The sequence below is a fragment of the Papaver somniferum genome, chromosome 8, assembly GCF_003573695.1.
Source record: "Papaver somniferum cultivar HN1 chromosome 8, ASM357369v1, whole genome shotgun sequence".
Taxonomy (NCBI): Eukaryota; Viridiplantae; Streptophyta; class Magnoliopsida; order Ranunculales; family Papaveraceae; genus Papaver; species Papaver somniferum.
Window position 1 is genome coordinate 78563756 of NC_039365.1, and position 14697 is coordinate 78578452.

Genomic DNA, 14697 nt, shown 5'->3' on the forward strand with positions numbered 1-14697 from the left:
ATAAAGAATTTTGTGGCATCACACAAAATCCAATCAATTATTGTGATAACTCACAAAAAACTCACCAACCTGACTAATTTGCAAAAATTAGGGTTTTTGCGCCCTGCGCAGTATATTAGACCTCGTTGGTCGAAATTACGCTTAAAGCAACTAAAAAACTGATCCAAAATCAGAAAAACGGAGTTGCAGAGTAGGAGCAAAGGCGTGGCCATGTCACAGGCCAGCCGACACCACTTTGCCATGCCCCCATGCTACCTAACCGGCCCTATTTCCTATCGACCAAACAAGTCGCATTAAATCCTCCACACGCACTAAAAAGGTAGCCACGCCCATGATTTTCCAGCTCCCTACTTTCATTGACCAATCAGATTGCTCTAAACCTGCCATAACACTGAAAGAGGTGGAAATTGCGTCAAGTGGTGACCATGCCAAATCGGCTTCCCAAAGATTGTAATACAACTGGGAACGTTTGGTAAACAGTTCCAAAAGTTTCGTATGGATGTCTATCATAACATACTAAAAATTCAAATCAATCGGAGTAACGAGCCAAAAGATACAGCATAAAAGGCGAGCTAGGGCATGGCTGAAAACTGACAAAATCCCTCCTGATTTCTTCTGAGTTTTACTGTCGGGATGTTTTCACCTACTAAACTAGCTCAAAACATAGATATTCCCACGTAGGGAGATAGGAAATTCTTTTCCAATCAGAATGCAGGGGTGGACCATCAAAATCCGAGTTCGTACGAGAATTCTACAACGATTTTAGTGAGGGTCCCACATCTGAATTTTCTGATTACGAAATTCCATGAGTTAACACAAAACAGAAGGTAGCCATAATCAACGTCTACCCTTCCTCATGAGATGCAATCTCAGCCATCCAAGTTCGCCACCAAACTAACAGATTTTTGTGGCAACTTTTAGGCAACCAGCCGCCTAAATCCGGTGGTCATGGCTACGCCAGGCGCCACTTGCACCACTGCGCCACTGGAATGCACGAGCCATGCCATCCATGCCGCCAAACCATAATTTTGGCCATGACGCCAAATCCTTTGGCCATGCCGCCAAACCCTAATTTTGGCCACGACGCCAAATCCTTTGGCCATGCCGCCAAACCCTAATTTTGGCCACGACGCCAAATCCCAGTTTGGCCACGACACCAAACACTAATTTCGGCCACGACGCCAAACCCTAACTTTGGCTACGACGCCAAATCCCAACTTTGTCCATGCCAGCCATGCCACTATGCCGCTGGCGCGCGTTAAAGGCGTCACTACTAACAGAAGGTAGCCATAATCGACGGCTACCCTTCCTTTTGAGATGCAATCTCAGCCATCCAAGTTTGCCACCGAACTGATAGACTTGTGGCAACTTTTAGGCGACCAGCTGCCTAAATCCAGTGGCCATGGATACACCAAGCGCCGCTTGCACGAGCCATGCCGGCCATTGCGCCATTATCGGGCGCCAATACAAGGTAGCCATAATCCACGGCTACCCTTCTTTCTGAGATGCAATCTCAGCCATCCAAGTTTTCTACCGAACTGATAGACTTGTGGAAACTTTTAGGCGACCGGCTGCCTAAATCTAGTGGCCATGGCTATGTCAGGCGCTACTTGTACGAGCCATGCCGCTGGCATGCCCTAAAAGTGCCATTGCGCCATTATCAGGCGCCAATAGAAGGTAGACATAATCGACATCTATCCTTCCTCCTGAGATGCAATCTCAGCCATCCAAGTTTTCCACCGAACTGATAGACTTGTGGCAACTTTTAGGCGACCAACCGCATAAATCCAATGGCCATGGCTACGCCAGGCGCCACTTTCCCGAGCCACGCCAGCCATGCCGCAATGCCGCCGGCATATGCCCTAAAAGTGCCATTGCGCTATTATCATGCGCCAACAGAAGGTATCCATAATCGACGGCTACCCTTCCTCCTGAGATGCAATCTCAGCTTTCCAAGTTTTCCACCAAACTGATAGACTTGTGGCAACTTTTAGGCAACCGGCCGCCTAAATCCAGTGGCCATGGCTACGCCAGGCGCCACTTGCACCACCGTGCCACTGGCATGCACGAGCCATGCCGCAATGTCACTGGCTACACCAAAACGACACTACGCCATTATCAGGCGCCAACACAAGGTAGCCACAATCAATGGCTACCCTTACTCATAAGATGCGATCTCAGCAATCGAAGTTCACCACCGAGCCGGCGAGCTTGTGGAAAGTTTTAGGCGACCAGCAAAGACGAGCCTAATAGCATCACATGCTATTTACCTGCAGAAAGCCTCTCAATTTTAACTTGCCACACGTAGCAAAGTGCTACATGTTTTCCACAAAAACACTCGAGACATCAAAACATGTCACAAACTGGGGATGCTCATCAGGGTATTGGTCTGGCGGTTTACAGTGTGCGGCGTGCAATACGCCCGTTACAATAAAGTGTCATAAAGTGGGGTGGTTAGTAATGGCAAGGAGTAATGGCGTGAGCGGATCCAACTCCCTCATTATGGAAACATAAATCCCAACGTTACACGTTACTCTCCCACCGCTCAATCGTTTCCACTTCCTACGAGACCAGGGTATGTTTTATTTCGACTTGTATAAATAGGTTTCACCTATTTGCAACAAATAAAAGGTTTTCATCAGAGAACAATACAGTATCCAGAATCACTTGATAGCTTTCTATTCTGCTAGCCAGTTCTACTTTATGATACAAGTCGTAACCAACCACACCTTCAGAATTAACTATTCTGGTCTCAACAGTTTCTTCGCTTCCCTCCCTAAGATCAACCCTTCTCCTTCACTTTGTGGCCGAAGCAAGCATGGAACAGTCATTTCTTGGTTTAGGCCAGGATTGTACAGATTGATCTCTCGAATCAAAAGTACTCTCGTGCAGTGCATTGTTTAGGGTCTAGACTCGTTTCTCACCTACACACCCAAAATTACCAAAATCAGCAAAAACGACTTTCACCCACAAACAATTGGCGACCACAATGGGAGATTAATCTCTCGGTTGCAATATAAATTTCCAATTTCACTTTTCAATTCCGATCTCAAAATGGTAAAACACAGATCCGTACGAGCAACAAAAAAAAAAACAAAGTAGGGTTGATACCTCTTTTCATACGGACGAAGTTTCTAGAGTTTGAACGGAATAAGGATTCCTTCTTGCCCCATGAACGGGAATAGATGACTGGGCGCACCACACTCATTATACCATGACCGAACCAGCAGCCCGTCAGCACGAGGAACACCAGCCGCTCAACCTGCAACACTCCTTGGTCAAGCCAGCGCCAACACTCTGAGCGCCAACATCAACAGTTCGGCCGAAGTTGCAGGACCATCATCAGCGCTCCGTGGCCAAAGTTACAACGCCAACATCGATGGTTCATGGCCGAAGTTTCAGCGTCATCTCCACTTTTCCACGGACCTAGTCAGCAGCACCATCTCCGCCCGTTCCGTGGTCAAGCCAGCAGGGCCGTTTTCCGTCCGCTCCGTGATTAAGTAAGTAGCGCCATCATTACTGTTTGGTAGCCGAAGTTCTAGCGCCATTTGGTAGCCAAAGTTCCAGCGCCATCATCACCGTTTGGTAGCCAAAGTTCCAGTGCCATTTGGTATCCAAAGTTCCAGCGCCATCGTTACCATTTGGTAGCCAAAGTTCCAGCACCATCATCACCGTTTGGTAGCCAAAGTTCCTGCGCCACCATCACCGTTTGGTAGCCAAAGTTCTGAAGAAAGTTTCTATCATTACGCGGAACTGAAGCCAGTTTTCATCATTCCACGGAACTGAAGCCAGATTCCATCATTCCACGGAACTGAAGCCAGTTTCCATCATTCCACAGAACTGAAGCCAGTTTCCACCATTCCACGGACTGAAGATAGTTTCCACCATTCCGCGGACTGAAGTCAGTTTCCACCATTCCAAGCCAAGCGCCATCTTCGCATGTCTCGTGACCTATATAGCCAGACCAGCGCCTATTCCGCGGACCAAGTTGCAGTGTCACCTCTGCTGATAAGTAGCCAAAGTTGCAGCGCCGATGCCAACACCCCATGGCCAAGCCGAAATTACGCAAAGCCTTCAATACAAGGATCAAAGATTCTTCATGCCTCCTACCAAAGGAGTTACACCTCCGATCACCAGAGGCAGAGCCACTGCCGCCACCCCCAACGTTTCTTCAAGTGTGACAGCTCCAACCGTTACCAGAGTCGCTGCTACTCCACCATCAGGACGAGAGACTGGAGGAGCCAGAATAAGCCGACCTCCTCTGACCACTGTTGATTTGATAGAAAGACAAAAGGTTCTCGTAAGGCTCAGACAGACATGGATATAACTCAGAAAGAGATACCTATTTTCCTCAAGACACAAACGGAGCGGCCACCACAAGAGTCATGTCAACCCCAGGTGGAGCTGACAAGGAATACTTTTAACATCCTTCACAGGCACTTCAGCAGGACGCGCGTTTATAGATGAAGAGGCTCGCGTTGCTCTTGAACGCCCAGTAGAAGGGAATCAACAATCCAATTTCATCACACGTGAAGATCAGGAACGACTTCTCCAAAATCGAGGCAAAGAAAATCAATAACCCTCCTTAGTTCACAGAGACCCTCTTCCTGTCAAGAGCTGCATGATTTCTGGGGACTTCGCCTACAAAATCGTGCAGTCTATGATGAAAAATTTATGTGAGATTCTATATTTCTCCAAGGCGCAGTGTCAAGACATATTTGTAGCCCTCAAAGCAGCTGTTTCCATCCAGAGAAGTCGTTCCCAAACCCCAACCTCTCTTGGAAAACACGATTGGTAGATGGAATTAGGGACTCCTAACCACTTTTCACTTGAAGGATGTCGAGTTTGACAGCACGCTGAATGACGCGGCCTCCGACTTCAACATTGTAACCGTCAAGGCTCTGAGAGTTGCATAGGAAAATCAAACAGAAGAACCGTATTCTTTCCCATGAGAGAAAAACATGACTTGCTGACCAACACTATTTGTGCCATCTTCCCATATGCCATATCGTATCAAGTCGTTTTTTGAAGTCGAGGGTTAATAGCACCCTCACTGGAGTTTTATCCAGGAGCCGTTTCGACGTTTCTCTGTAGGATCCGCTTCAACGTTCTCTCTAGAAGTCGCTCCGTTTCAACGTTCTCCAACAGTGGCTCCGCTTCAGCGTTCTGTTGAATACCTGTTTATGAGAGAGAGTGCCCTTATCAAGTTGTACGTCAGTTCTTAGTAGTAGTTATGGCTAGTAGTATATAACTTAGGAGTGAGTACTTTTATCAGTGTAAGGGAGGGTTAGATGAGAACCACCTGGCTTAGTCATGGCCGTTGGATTAGTTGGAAACTTAGCCTTATAAGGTCCGAGTCAGTCTGTATTGGAACCTAATCGATTATCATTTATCAAATTACAACTTTGTTTTCCATGGCTGTGTTCCCTATGAACTCAGATTTGGCCTGAATCTCTTGATTTAGGAGGTATTTATCACCAATTCTATCCTTCTGTTTGTTAATTTGTTGTATTAATACAACAATTGGCATCAGAGCGTTCTTTCCACTCAAAAAAATCATCCGTTTTTTTTTTCTAACCATGACTTTGAAGGAGGTTGATACTGAGGTCAAAAAATTGAAGGGATCTCATGATGTTCTTCACACAAAACTTACAGATTTATGTAGTTCAGTTGATACCTTAAACAAAAATTTTGATACTATTATGAAGTTGTTTGAAAGATCTCACTACCATCAACAAACTCCAGAGATAGCAAGTGGATCTCATAAAGATGAGATGGGTGATATCAAAATTTCTCCATCTATTATTGATGATGAAAAAGCCTCTCCAAAATCAGTAATAGTTGAATCGATTCCTTCCACTTTTATTGAAGTAGGCGATTCTGCTACCGATGAAGAAGATGATTCTCTCAATTTAAGGTTGATTTCCCCATGTCTCCTTCATGAGAGGAAGGATTTGTCTGTTGGTGAGGGTTCTCAGTATGAGAAAGTCGAGAAAAATGATGTTATTAAAGCCACCATATCCAGTGAGTTCAATATTTTGGAAGTTTATCGGTTCGCAAGCAACGACATGAATGAATTTAGTGTTCAAATTGATTCAAAATTTTTGCAACGAAGCAGGAAGGTGTTGACTGTTCGAACGATTTGTTATTTCTCCACAACAAAATTCTAGGTATGGCTTGTTTCTTCAAACTTGATGATTCTCGCTTGTTATTCGATAGAGGTAAATGTGCTGGTAAAGTGATTTTTCAACTATTTCTTAGACTTGGGTATGATTCAGAATTGCGCTTTATAGATTCGATTGCTCTTTTATGTTTTGCTTCTGTTGAAATTAATGGTGAAAGGAAGGTATTTGTTCAAAGGTCAGAGAGAGACAAACTTTTGTTGGCTAGAGCAGTTGTTATTGAGATGTCTTGTCAGTTAGCATTTCAAATGATTAGGATATGGATAGCTAAAAATTTTCTTTTGCAGCTGATGGGTGGTTTACTACATGAAACTGTTGTACATTCTCTTGAATCACTGACAGTCACTGAGATTCAGCTAGGTACTTGGTTAGACACTGTTACTAGACCGTGTACATTCGTTAGACTGGTTCATTTATCTTGTTTCCAAGAGTCTGCTTCTCTGATGATGCACACATCTTTGAGTAGTTTGTAAATTCACCTAGGAATTGGTTTCTCATGGAACTATCCATTGCCTGCTTATGTATTCTCTAGTGGTAGAATTATTGTTCCGGCAAAGGGTTGTACAGTTGATATTATATTGAAGTTTCAAACTGGGTTACCTACTGCTACCGGGGTCACTTATGGTGAATTATTGAAGAATAATGAATTCTTGCAGTTTTTGAGCAGATTGAGCACTCAAATCTTTCTCTCGGTATATCAACTTCTTCATGGGAGGCTGTTAGTGGAGTATTTGAGGTGGAAGTTTAAATTGGTTCCACTTGATTTGTGGAGTATGCGATATGCTAGCGGGATTGATAACAGTTTTATCTTAGTTGTGTGTTTTGGCGACAACGGAAATTATAGACGCAATCTGTTCTACAAAGTTGAGGTTCATCATCAACTTGCAAGTGGATCAGCTCACATTATGTTCTGCAAGACTGCTACAACACTTGATTTGTTTTTTACCATTCAACTTGGGCCTACAACCAAGTGTGTTACTATTTGTCAGTTTTTCACAAAGGAACTATTTGCTGACTTGGTTGGAAGTATAGTGTGGAGACAGAATGATGGTAATATCTCAGTTTCCACAACTGTTCAAACTCATTGGTATTTTTGGCGAATTAGTCATTTTCAGCGTCCTCAATTGCTTACATTTGAAGTATTATGGAAGTTTCCGCTACAGGTGAGAGTTCTGTTGACAGTTGAGCACTCAGGTTAGAGTTATATGCACACATTTTTTTGTGTTTGGAATTTTCCTTCAAGATGTAGCCGAGTGCAGGCTCCTAAGTACTCAACCTGGAAGCATCAGATATCGACAAAATCTCTGTTCTTGCTCATTGTGATTCTACATGGGTCAACTGTAGAAAATATAATGGGAATTCAGGCCATGCTCATGGTAATTCATATTCTACACGAGTTGGTGCGAGAAGATATTATGACACATAGAGAGTTGTGCACCCATAGGAGTCTACTGGAGATTTTTGCACATCAGTCAACATGTTTTCCTCTTTCGTTGAACAACCGGCTTATCAGCTCGCTGGTAGTAATGATGCTAAAGCACCTATTCACCCTGCGGAATTAAGCACAAGTATGGCATCCCAAATCTTGCTTAGGGAAATTATGATTCTATATATGTGGATGTGGGTTGATTATTTGTGGTGGAAATTTAAATTGCCTCCACTATTTTGTGGAGAATGAGACTCAAAGGTTCCTGCCTCAACTAGTTATAGAGAAAGATTATCTACGCTCACTGTGGCGGCACTACTAATTACGGGGCTATTTTTGAAGTTAGTGTCAGGCCACATTTCTTACTATGTTCGAAGGATGCTGCTGCTACAATCCAAATAAACCTGCACCTTCCCAGCTACAAGACAACCTTCCTCTTACATTCTTCATCCTTGAGGACAAGGATATTTTCAAGGAGGGTGGAATGTTGTATCCCTGTTTATGAGAGAGGGTGCCCTTATCAAGCTATACGTCAGTCCTTAGTAGTAGTTATGGCTAGTAGTATATAACTTAGGAGTGAGTGCTTTTATCAGTTTAAGGGAGGGTTAGATGAGAACCACCTGGCTTAGTCATGGTCGTTGGATTAGTTGGAAACTTAGCCTTATAAGGTCCGAGTCAGTATGTATTGGAACCTAATCGATTATCATTTATCAAATTAGAAATTTGTTCTTCATGGCTGTGTACCCTGTGAAATCAGATTTGGCATGAATCTCTTGATTTAGGAGGTGTTTATCACCAATCCTATCCTTATGTTTGTTAATTTGTTGTAGTAATACAACACGTTGTCTCCCCAAGCTGCTCCGGGATCCGAAGCCGAAGCTTCAGTGTTTTGCTCAATAAGCTTCAACGTCCTTTTCAAGAGACGAAGCCGCTTCAAAGCCTCCTTCCTTCCAAGGATCGTGTCGTAGCCGCCACTCCATTCTTCCAAGGTTCATAGTTGTGGCCACCTTTTGTTTCATCCCATCAAAAGACCTGGGGACTTTTGTCCATCTACCAAACCGTAATCATCCTGATGTCATCACTAACGCCTGATGCTACTCACTCATGGGGGAGCCTAAAATACCCAATGCCCAATCATGCGTGAAGGACATGCCTAGAGGAAACAGAGCTAAGTAACTATCCTTAAACTAAATGTTTTATGTCTATTAGGCATATTCAATAAATTTTAAAATATTTTAGTTTTGAGACGTGCAAATTCCTCAACACCACTACTGTGTTGCCAGGCATGATTCCTCAACACATCCTTCCTCTTACTGTTGAGACATGTAAATTCCTCAACACTCACTACTGTGTTACTAGACATGCTTCCTCAATACATTTTCATCTTGGTGTTGAGACGTGCAAATTCCTCAACACCACTACTGTGTTGCTAGGCATGCTTCCTCAACGCATTTTCCTCTTGGTGTTGAGACGTGCAAGTTCCTCAACACCACTACTGTGTTGCTAGGAATGCCTCCTCAACACATTTTCCTCTTGCTGTTGAGACGTGCAAATTCCTCAACACCACTACTGTGTTGCTAGGCATGCTTCCTCAACACATTTTACTCTTGGTATTGAGACGTGCAAATTCCTCAACACCACTACTGTGTTGCTAGGCATGCTTCCTCAACAAATTTTCCTCTTGGTGTTGAGACGTGCAAATTCCTCAACACCACTACTGTGTTGCTAGGCATGCTTCCTCAACACATTTTCCTCTTGGTGTTGAGACATGCAAGTTCCCCAACACCATTACTGTGTTGCTAGGCATGCCTCCTCAACATATTTTTCTCTTGGTGTTGAGACGTGCAAATTCTTCAACACCACTACTGTGTTTCTAGGTGTTTGTGGGTGAAAACTATTTATGCCGGTTTTGGTAATTTTATGTGTGTGGATGAGAAACGAGTCTAAACACTAAACAATGCACTACACGAGAGTAATTTTGATTCAGGAGATCAATCTGTACAATCCTGGACTAAACCAAGAAATGGCTGCTCCAGGCTTTCTTGGTCACAAAGCGAAGGAGAAGGTCACAAAGCTAAGGAGAAGGGTTGGTCTTAGGGAGGGAACCGAAGAAAGTGTTGAGACCAGAATAGTTGATTCTGAAGGTGTGGTTGTTTATGACTTGTATCAGAAAGTAGAACTGGCTAGAAGAATGGAAATATACCAGGGTATTTTCTGGATACTGTGTTGTTCTCCGACAAAAACTTGTTGTCTGGTGGAAATAGGTAAGACCTATTTATACAAGTCGCAATAAAACGTACCCTGGTCTCGTAGGAAGTGGAAACGATTGAGCGGTGGAAGAGTAACGTGTAATGTTGGGATTTATGTTTCCATAATGAGGGAGGTGGATCCTCTCAAGCCATTACTAACCGCCCCACTTTATGACACTTTCTTGTAACGGGCGTATTGCACGCCGCACGTTGTAAACCGCCAGACCAATACCCTGATGTGCATCCCCCAGTTTGTGACATATATGATGTCTCGAGTGTTTTTGTGGAAAACATGTAGCATTTTTCTACGTGTGGCAAGTTAAAAATGAGAGGTTGCCGCAGGAAAATAACACGTGATGTTATTGACTGGTCGCCTGAAACTTGCCACAAGCCTGCCAGCTCGGTGGCGAACTTCGACGACTGAGATCGCATCTCGTGAGGAAGGGTATCCATTGATTGTGGCTATCTTGTGTTGGCGCCTGATAATGGCGCAATGGCGTTTTGGTGTAAGCCAGTGGCATTGCGGCATGGCTGCATGGCTCGCGTATGCCGGTGGTACGGTGGTGCAAGTGGCGCCTGGCGTAGCCATGGCCACTGGATTTAGGAGGCTGGTCGCCTAAAATTTTCCACGAGTAGGTCAGTTCGGTGGAAAACTTGGATGGTTGAGATCACATCTCATGAGGAAGGGTAACCGTTGATTATGGCTATCTTCTGTTGGCGCCTGAAAATGGTACAGTGGCGCCTTTAATGCGCGCCAGCGGCATTGCGGCATGGCTCGTGCATGCCAGTGGCACGATGGTGTAAGTGGCGCCTAGCGTATCCATGGCCGCTGGATTTAGGCGGCTGGTAGCCTAAAAGTTGCCACGAGTCTGTCAGTTTGGTGGTAAACTTGGATCGCTGAGATTGCATCTCTGGAGGAAGGGTAGCCGTAGATTATGGATACCTTCTGTTGGCGCCTGATAATGGTGGAGTGGCGTCTTTAACGCTCGCCAGCGGCATTGCGACATGGATGGCATGGATCGTGTATACCAGTGACACGGTGGTGTAAGTGGTGCCTGGCGTAGCCATGGCCACTGGATTTAGGCGGCTGGTCGCCTAAAAGTTTCCACGAGTCTGTCAGTTCGATGGCAAACTTGGATGGATGAGATCGCATCTCAGGGGTAAGGGTAGCCATTGATTATAACTACTTTCTGTTGGCGCCTGATAATGGCACAGTGGCGCCTTTAACGTGCGCCAACGGCATTGCGGCATGGCTCGTGCATGCCAGTGACACGGTGGTGTAAGCGGCGCCTGGCGTAGCCATGGCCACTGGATTTAGGCGGTTGGTCGCCTAAAAGTTGCCACGAGTCTGTCAGTTCGGTGGCAAACTTGGATGGCTGAGATTGCATCTCAGGAGGAAGGGTAGCCGTTGATTATGGCTACCTTCTATTTTTGTGTTAAATCATGAAATTTCGTAGTCAGAAAATTCAGATGTGGGACCCTCACTAAAGTCGTTGTAGAATTCTCGTACGAACTCGGATTTTGACGGTCCGCCCCTCCATTCTGATCGGAAAAGAAATTCCTATGAGAAATTTCCTGTTTAGTCCAAAAACCCGACCTGGGATTACTGTGTAGTCTAGCGGGATAGAAAAATTATCCGCTGGTCCAAAAATGTTTAAAAGCAGCGGAAATTACCTTTATACCGATAACACGGGATTATGTCAGTTCCTTTTTCATTTTTCTTCTTCTTAGTTTTCAGTTTTCTTCTCTCTCAGTTCTCTCTCTTCTTTCAACAGTTGCAGAAATTCAGTTACCGAAATTTGAAATCAGTTACAGGAAAACGAAATCGATAAAGGTCATCAACAACAGTTACCAAAATATGAAATCGAAAATCTATCAACAACAGTTACAGAAGGCCTAATTTTCAGACCTAATTTTCATAACTTTCAGACCTAATTTTAATTTCATTCAATTGAAGAGAGAAAATGGTATTGCATAGAAAAATTAAGAGGACAATTACAGAAGAAAACCCTTCTCCAGCAAAAAGAAGAAGAAAAAACGATGATGATTCCCCAACAACAAACCCCGAAGAAACCCCCCCTGCTGTTACTCCTTCTCCAATAACAAGAAGTAAGAGTAAAGTTGTTACTCCTTCACCAACAAAGAGGAAGAAACATGTCGATCATAAAATAGGTAAGTTGTTGTCGATTTTCTTTTGATTTCTATGCTTAATAGAATCACTACATATTTGTATGTAGTGTCTGGTATACATGTTTTCATATGTTGTGTATGTAATTTGAGACAACATATTGACATGCAGTGTGTGATTCATATGTTTTTTGTTCAATAGAATTACAACATCTCTGTGAGTCATATGTTTTACGTGTTTTTCATCTGTTGTGTATGTAATTTGACACAACATATTGACATGCAGTGTGTGACTCATATGTTTTTTTGTTCAATAGAATTACAACATCTCTGTGATTACATATTGATATGTTTTCATCTGTTGTGTATGTAATTTGACACAACATATTGATATGCAGTGTGATATTCATATGTAGTGTTGGTAGATTTGCATGTGGATACCACTACGTATTAATATGTAGGATATTTGATATTATTGGACACTACATATCAATATGTAGGATATTTTTTTTGATGTTGTTTTTGGTTTACTAGAGAAAAAACCAAAAGAAAGAAAGCAGCAGCTACTCCTAAAGCAGCAACTACTCCTAAAGAAAAAAGAAAAAGAAAAGCAGCAGCGGCAACTACTAAAGCAAAATAAAAAAAGGCGACAAAGGCTGCTACTCCTTCACCGCAAGCAAAGAGGAACAAACCACTTGCCCTGAGAGATGCTACTCCTTCACCAAAAGCAAAGGGGAAATCAAAAAGGGTGGGAGCAAATGTACCCCTGAAAGAAGGTATGTAGTGTTTTGATACTGTAAAAAGTGTTTGTAGTGTTAAAACCAAATTCATTCTTAATAACGAGGGGGCGCTTCCCCCTCGACCCCCGTAAATGGTGAAACTAATCGAATAGGGTGATTTTATTATTCACTTTCTCATGTATCACAGTAGATACATGGCATATGAAATATGTGATTTTAATGTACACTTTTTATTGTATCAAAGCAGATACATATGCCATACGTACTATTACATATCAATATGTAGAGGTAGATACTTCTATTCTTGTAGTGCTATCTACCATTAAATATTCATATGTACTTATAATAAATACGTAATGGTATCTACTATTACATATCAATATGTAGAGGTAGATACTTATATTCTTGTAGTGGTATCTACCATTACATATTGATATGTACTGCTAATACTATGTACTGTTAATAATATGTAGTTTCAAGTACTTGGTAGATATTACAACTACATATTGATGATATAACTACATGTTAATATAGTATATTGATATGTACTATAATAGTTTTAGATTCTTGTTATTGTGTAGGTGGTACTAAGCGTAAGAAATGAGCTGGAACCACGAAGTTTATACCTGGCGGTTTCAGGGGCTTTTGGGGGCTTGCGAAGACTATTAAGACCACTGAAAAACTTATGTTGAGTGAGTTGCACCTGAAGCTGATTTCTGAAGCATCATACGGGAACCTGTTCTAATGTTCTGGTACACAAAATTTGAGTTGGAACATTGGTTGAAGATTAAAGATGCAATGACCAAAATGTTACGCTGTTACGTGAGAAGTCAAGATCCAAACAAGCTTACATTTTGCTTTGAAAGGCATGGCTCACCGAATGAGATGGTATCCACACCAGAAGAAATGACACTTGTTTATGGGATGGCAAGAATTCCAAATAGGAAATATTATGATTTAAGGCTTACACAAGTCAATAAACAAAGTGGATGGCGTGAAACATAATTCTTCAAAAGGACTTTTGCTGCTGATATGCAAGCTGGTGATAAAGTGACTAGGCCAATGATTGTGAAGGAAATCTTGAAAATCCTTAAACGAACACCAATTAATGTGAAAAACAAGAAGTCTGATGAAGAGTCTCTGCAAGGCGTGGGTGATCAATCAAATGAAGATTCTGAAGAATCCGAGGAAGACGAGGAAGATGCCAAAGATCTTGTTAGGCTTATCTGCCTATTTATGTGCACTTCATTATTTTCGCAACAAGTGATGCAAACGCTTTGACTGGAAAATATATTGGTTTCGTTCTTGATCTTGAGAAGGCAAAGAATATTTTATGGCCTGACCTCATCCATTCTCATTTAGAGAAAGAGCTGATGAAAACGTGGAATCCGTAGAACACACAAATGGTTGTGTTGTTTATTTGTTGGTAAGAATCTATTTATTTGTTTATTCTACTTTAAAAATCTTTTTTTTGTGTGTTTTTTACATTTTGATAGTATATCTTTTTGTTTTATGTGTTTTCTACATTTTAATATGTACTTGCAGCCATGGTTTGCGGAGCATACCCATTTGGTGGCGCCCGAGGATATAGTGACAGAACCTGAAGGAATGTATGTGCCAAGAGTGGCTAGGTGGAATCATACAAAGATATGTACTGAGTTCCTAAAGGATATTGGTCTTTCTGAGTATCAGGTAAACTTGTAGTACATATTTTTTCGAATAAAAATATATATTTATAAGTACATGTATTTCGACATATTGATATGTAGTGATATTTGCATTGACAAGTAGTTATTAGCATAACATATTCATATTTGGTGATAAATATCAGTATGTGGATACTGATAACTAGTTATTAGCATATCAATATGTAGTTTCGACATCAATATGTATATATTGATAAGTAGTTATTAGCATATCAATATGTAGTAGTGATACATAACATAAAAAGTATATATTGATATGTGGTGATA